Genomic DNA, 6463 nt, shown 5'->3' with positions numbered 1-6463 from the left:
AGATCTTCAAATAAAATTTAGTCTGTGTGCCTTGCTGAGAAGTCCTACTTACATCCAGGCTCCGGGAGACTTGAATTTCTAAGTGACTTTGGATGTTTCTTATTCTATTACACTGAACACTTCAGGAATAGGCTTTGCCAGCTGAACTCAGAGTCAGGACCGTATTTACACCTTCAATGTGCCCATGTCCGGTCTCCTCCTCAAAGGCCGGGGTGGGTCCTTGTTACCCAAGCATTACCTTTCACGTCATCCAGGCACGATGGGGTCTGTCTTCGAGTCTACTTACTACGTGGGAGCGGGCCTTCCCAGGAGTCCCCTTGGCAAGCCAGGCATTGCGTCCTGTGATGCGCCTGTTGCTCAGGGCAATTAAATTACCTTCGGAGCCTGTTGATGAACCACACAGAGGGAGCGACCTTCCTTTGTTGTGCTCGCTCCTTGTTTTCTGGCTAGAAATTCTGTCTCTCCACCTTGTTCAAAAGCCACTGGCTCTGTCCAAGCATCAAACCCACCCCTCAGAGGATAGACATTTGCCGCAGGCTTCAAGAACATTCTGACCAGCGATAACCTTGAAGTAACCCTCCACCCCGGATGGGACAGCCGTGTAAGTGGCAATGCGTGTGAAGGGACTGTAGGCTCTGCAGGGGGTGTGTGTGCCTCCTGAGTGGTCAGTCATGGGTCAGGTTTCCAACTGGATTTTTGGTGGCTCCCTTTTGAAATGGCGCTGCAGGTGTGTGCAGGTAGAATCGGACACGTTGCTGTGGAGCAGAGCGCTTCGCAGGCTCGGTCCTGGCCCTCGGGTGCGACGGGCCTGGAGGCACGGGAGCGTGGGCCGCAGCGTGGTTCCTCCTGAAGGCCCGCACTGATGGAGGACGACGGGCTGCATAGAGATTGGCCCTGCTGAATTTAGTGCACCTCCTTTAGGAGCTCTGATCGTCACCCAGAATGTGAGCAACCTGTAATTCTTCCTGGTCTCTCCTCGCCACAGCAAAACGACTCACTGAGCCTGGCGTAATTTGTGGGTAAATTTAGTAGGATGGCGTGTTATTCTAACATGCGGGCTTAATTTTGGTCATCAGGCTCCCTCATTCTCGTCAAAACCTGTGGGGACCAGATGGAGAGGTCTGGTAGTGTCTTCACAGGAGGGACGTCTGATCGTCGGGTGCAGGGAGGACAGGTTAGGGCTGCAGGGGGACTACTTCACCCATTAGTTACCGTGAGTTCCCGTTGCCTCCTAGGACTCGGGGTGGCAAACTTGCTTCGTTTGATCGTGGCTACAAGTGAAACTTAGCGGTGTGTGTACAAAGAAATGTGGGCTTCGGATTGTAGATCTCTGTGTGCGCTTGTTGGCCCTTAGCAACTCCTCTAATTTTCTCTCTCCAGATTCCCTTGACCACCCAGATGCCACCTCTGACCTTGTTGCGGATGTTTACGTTTCGTTTTGTTTTGCAGTTGAGGGAAGTGGTGGGTATTGGGGTGAACTAATGTGGACGCTGGGTGGGCATGCAGAGAGACTTCCAGCTCATCTGAGAGCGTGCCAGACTTGGGACTCGGAGTTAGACAGCGGGCATCAGCTGGGTGCCCTGTGCACCCAGACTCCGCACCACCCTCCAGGTCATCCTACCCGTCTCCGGCCAGGCCTCCTTCCCACACAAAGGGACATTCCACGGAGTCAAATGGCAGAGACTTTTGCACAATTATCTGGTCAATTGAGGCAAAAGAAAATAATCATTTGTCCAATTGTCCAAATTAGCTCTCTGGACTGTCCTGAATGCTCAGGATAATTGTGTGGGCCTCCACTTCAGCTCCATAATCTGGCTAAAATGGACCATTTACATGAGACTCCATTCAATACGACGTACATTTAAATTAGACTTGGTGAAAGTAGACCACTGGGTTTAGTGTTTTCTGTTTGTCAACTATTATTCTAAAATTGCTTTTAGCTAATCATCCCAATTCTGCCGTTAGTAATCACTATTTCCCCCGTTTTATGGATGTAATGGAGGCAAAAGGGCCTCTGGTTTGCATCATTTGGTGTCTCTGGGAGGAAGTGCTGAGGGATTCACTGACTCGGGACCCCCTAACAGACCTCCATTTCCACTGCTGCTTGGGCAGAGAGACCATCCCCCCCACCCCCCCCTTTCCCAGATGGGGAAACTGAGACCCTCTGGAGGGCTCGCCGGGGTCACACGAATAACCCGGGGCTAGAGCTAGAATCTTCAACTTCCTAATTTCCAGACAGTACTATTGCTGCTTATGCCATTTTAATTGTTCATTTCTTTCCATAAAATTAAGTGACCTTCTTCCAGAAAGATTTAATGGTCAAGATGGGATGTGGTAAAGGCTCCTCAAGGACTTTTTCCTTATTACGAAGATGAGACCAGACTGAGGCCGGGAGAGATTTGCAAACAGCGGCATGTCATTATCCCTAGTTCGGTTTTTCGTGTAATTGGTGTGAAGAGATTGCTGCTGACTAATCCCGCCACCGGACAGAAAGCAAGCACTCGTGGGTGACACGGCGCGCCGCACGCGGACATGTGTACGGGTGGCTGTTTATGGAAGGTGTGCGTGCGTGCGCGTGCGTGTTGCGTGTGCGTGTTGCGTGTGCGTGCGTGTGTACCCGGAGCGCTTCCCAAGGTGGAGAATGTCATTTTAAAGTTGTAAATAATAAAAAATAGGTTGGAGCAAAACTGATTTTACAATTGCCTGAGAATGTCGCACTTCATTTCCACACTATGCAATGGCTAGAAATTGATTTTTTTTTTAAATCCAATTAAGCCTCAAGGTTGGTTATCCATTTAAAAGGTCGGCTGAGTTAAACAATGACAGTACCTGCAGTTCATGCTAATAATTAAATGTACACAGAACTCGAGCACTTCCATCGTGCCTCGCGGAGGTGGACGTCGTGTGTGTGTGTGTGTGTGTGTGTGTGTGTGTCGCACAGAAATGCGCCGCAGAAGTCCCCAGTGGGGCTGCCCGCGCGCCAGCCGACCCAGCCGACCCAGCCGACCGTGACCCCTGCCCGGGGCAGCCCGCGGCCGGGCAGTGCTCCTTCCCCGCGGGGTCCCATAGCCCGCCCTGGAGAGCCCTGGTCCCCACTCACCTCCCATCCTCCCCACCCTCCAGCCCCGGGAGCCTTGGGAGACGGAAGGTAACTTCACTTAAAGAGAAAAAAGAGGGGGCTCTTGGTGTGTGTGCATGTGTACCCTTGGCGTACGCACGGAACTCCTCGGTTTCACGTGCTGCCGAGTTTATAACGTGGTAAATAAATCATGTTTTAAAAATAGCCCTTTAAAAAAAAAAAGTCCTCTATGGTTCCTATCGACTCTATGTTCCCAATGTGTTAAGAAAAAGACTTCAAAATGTCTTTTTATGGTTCTCATAGGCGATGTTTAAGCATTTGAATTTATGGAGATGTTAGGAGAACCGGAAACCCGATTGGAATGCTTTTTATTCTGTTTGGGTTATAATGTCACTCCAGTTTTGTAAGTCACTGAGCAGGGATAGTGATCTTATTTCAAATCTAGCATTTTAACCTGCATTGTAATGTAAGGAAGGTCACTCCAATTCAATACTTTCCATCCGTAACTATGAACCAGCCTGAAAGATGGAACCTTGCAGATTTAGTGGGGGGAGGGGGGAATATATATATATATATATATATATATATTGAATTTCCCTCTCAGGGCCCTTAAGAAAATCTAACAATTCCTGCTTAGCGTTTTGTACCCCCACCCTTTCCTCACGCAGCTCAGCTGCCAAAAGCCTCCGCAACAGATTTGTGATTCTTTTTTACTTTTTAAAAGATCCGCATTTAGATAATGCAGACAGACGTGTGGCTTTACATGAGGGTGTTCCTGGAGGAAAGAATGTGACCCCGGTTTTTGAAGACCGGCCCCTTTTTTGATGCACTGGAGAAGCAGACTATTTAAGAGGATCCTGTAAGTGAAGGTTTTCCTAAAGAAACTTGATCCATGTAAACATTTATCCCCTCCTTCTGCTTTTCTATACACCTTCGTTTCCATAAGCGGAGTTGCCTCAAGGAACGCGGAACCACCTTTGGTGGGTTAATTACCTCTCTCTCTCTTCCTTCCCTCAGCCACCCCCATCCCAAGGCTCCAGATCTTCCACATTGCCCTTGAAAACTTCTGCAGCTACAGAAGTAATTTTGCTGGTGCTCAGAAGTAAATAAGAATTTCGTCCCCGAGACAGGAGGGTTATTACTGTCCGACAAGGTGGGCTTCCTGGGAAGATAATTTAGGCTGCTAGAACAGCAGGGGACTGCCCAGAGCAACTAGCTCAGCCCCTCATTTTATCGAAAAGTCCTAAAAACCGATGTGGGAAGGAACGCTTTTTGTTGTTAATAAGTGGTTCCTCCAGTACATTTTTATTAACACCATTCTCTCATCGTGCCGATATCAGAAAGTAAAAAGCGCTGTAGATGAAATCACAGAATGTGCTTTTCAAGCAAAGTGCAAAAGATTATATGCAATATGCTGTTTTTTGTATAGATCCGTGAGTGCGCATAAACGTAGTTTTTAAAAAAGAAACAGGAAAGATAAACCAAAACCTGATAAAAATGGTTACCTCCAGGGATGAGTGGAAAAGGAGTGGAAGGGACAGGGGACGCCTTTGAGCATTCCTTCCTGCAGTTTCAACTTTTGAGCCACATAAATGTACGTATTCAAAAAAAGAAAATGTAAAAAAAAAAAAAAAATGAAAACAGCGAGCCCTTCGGTACAAACAGAAACATAGGAATCTAGATAGGTATCAGACGGACAGACCGGACAAAAGCCAAGTAAATGTTGAGTGTATCGGTGGGATCATTCGAAGAACAAGAAGAACGAACGAACTCTGGAACTCGAGGGCATGGGTTTGGGGTTGGGAGTGGAGGCTGCCGGGAGTGCTGTGGGAAAGACCAGCCAAGGATCCACAGAAGGGTGATTGGGAACTCGGGTTCTCACTGTGGGAGAAGGAAGAACCACCGTGGGTTAGGGCACGTGAAGAAGAGCCCGGTAACATGGGCTGCGACTCCGAGGAATCCGTGTGCACTCACGATATTCCTCGAAAAGGATCAGAAACAGCCTGAGCGCACTCCACACGCAGAACTGGATTTCCAGATGGAAATCTAAACAACCATGCCCCCGACCGCAGGGAGACCAGGGCTCCTGTGAGGCCCGGCTGACTCTTGATTTGGGGCAAGGACGGAGCAGAGTGAGCCTGGGGACCATCTTAATGTTCCAAGGAGGACAGGAGTCCTCAGAGACCGATAGGAACACGTGAGAAAGACATGGGCGCCAGCCTGATGGGGCCCTGGCTGGCCCGAGTGGGGCCAGTGACCACGAAAGAGCCAAACACAGGGACAAGACTGGGGCAAGGCCGGCCCCAGAGCCCGCGGCCACTGCCCGCTGTGACATGGCCTGTTTTCGGGTTAATCCTCCGCTGCCACCATCGTGAAATTCTCTCTTGAAAACGAGGCTCTGCGCTTTCCTTTTTGCCCCAGACCCCACAGATTATGTGAGCCTGTCCTGGGGCCGAGGGGAGGCAGGGAGGCTCTACTCAGGACTTCAGGTGGTTGAACGGGTGATCCAGGTAGAAAATCACCCTGTTGCAAAAGCAGTATTTGATTCAGGCAGAGGTCATCACTGGCTATGAAACTTCGGGGGAGAGGTCAGGAGACAGAACTCTCTCACGGCCCCCGAGCCTCCGTGCATTTTAAAGAGGAGACTGAGCTGAATGCCATTAATTATGAAAATGGAAACGGCTCTTTGCTGTGAAGAGATCCGGCCAACCCGGCCTGAACCAAATAGCCCACCTTGGCCAGTAACACGAGACACATGGGTTCTGTGGCTCCTGGTGAGGTACGGTGGCAAACACAATGTGTTTAACCCGAATCTAATCATAAGGAAACAATGCAACAAATCCAGACTTCGGGACCTTCTACGCCACACCTCAGTGTCAGGAAGGACAAAGGCAGGGATTGTTCTGGATTCAAGGAGACCAAAGAGAATTGACAACCAAGCGGAACACCTGGTCCTTATTTAGATTCTGGATTTTTAAAAGGCAATGAAGGACATTTTGGGGACAATCAAACAAATTTCAATGTGGACTGTGTATTCGATAATAGTATTGTTCTGATGTTATTTTTCCATGGCTATGATCAGGATATTCTTGTGATTTTGTGGGCTAGTGTCCTAAGAGACAGATACACACTGAGGTATTTAAGGTTAAAGTGTATGTAACTAACTTTAAAGTGCAGGAAAAAATATATGGACACACACAGAGACACATCTGACCTAGGTAAAGGGCATACGAGTGTTCATTATAGTGGTTTTTCAACGTTTCAATAAGTTAATGCATTTTTTCAAAAAAGTTTCTAGAGAAATGTGATTTTCATGGCAACCGGTTCCTTTTCAACCCTTCAGGGAACATTTAGCCCGAATCTTCTGGGTGGCATGCCTGATGC

Source organism: Leptonychotes weddellii, chromosome 10 (genome assembly GCF_054177405.1).
Source record: "Leptonychotes weddellii isolate Sample4059 chromosome 10, ASM5417740v2, whole genome shotgun sequence".
Taxonomy (NCBI): Eukaryota; Metazoa; Chordata; class Mammalia; order Carnivora; family Phocidae; genus Leptonychotes; species Leptonychotes weddellii.
This window is presented reverse-complemented; position numbering follows the sequence as displayed.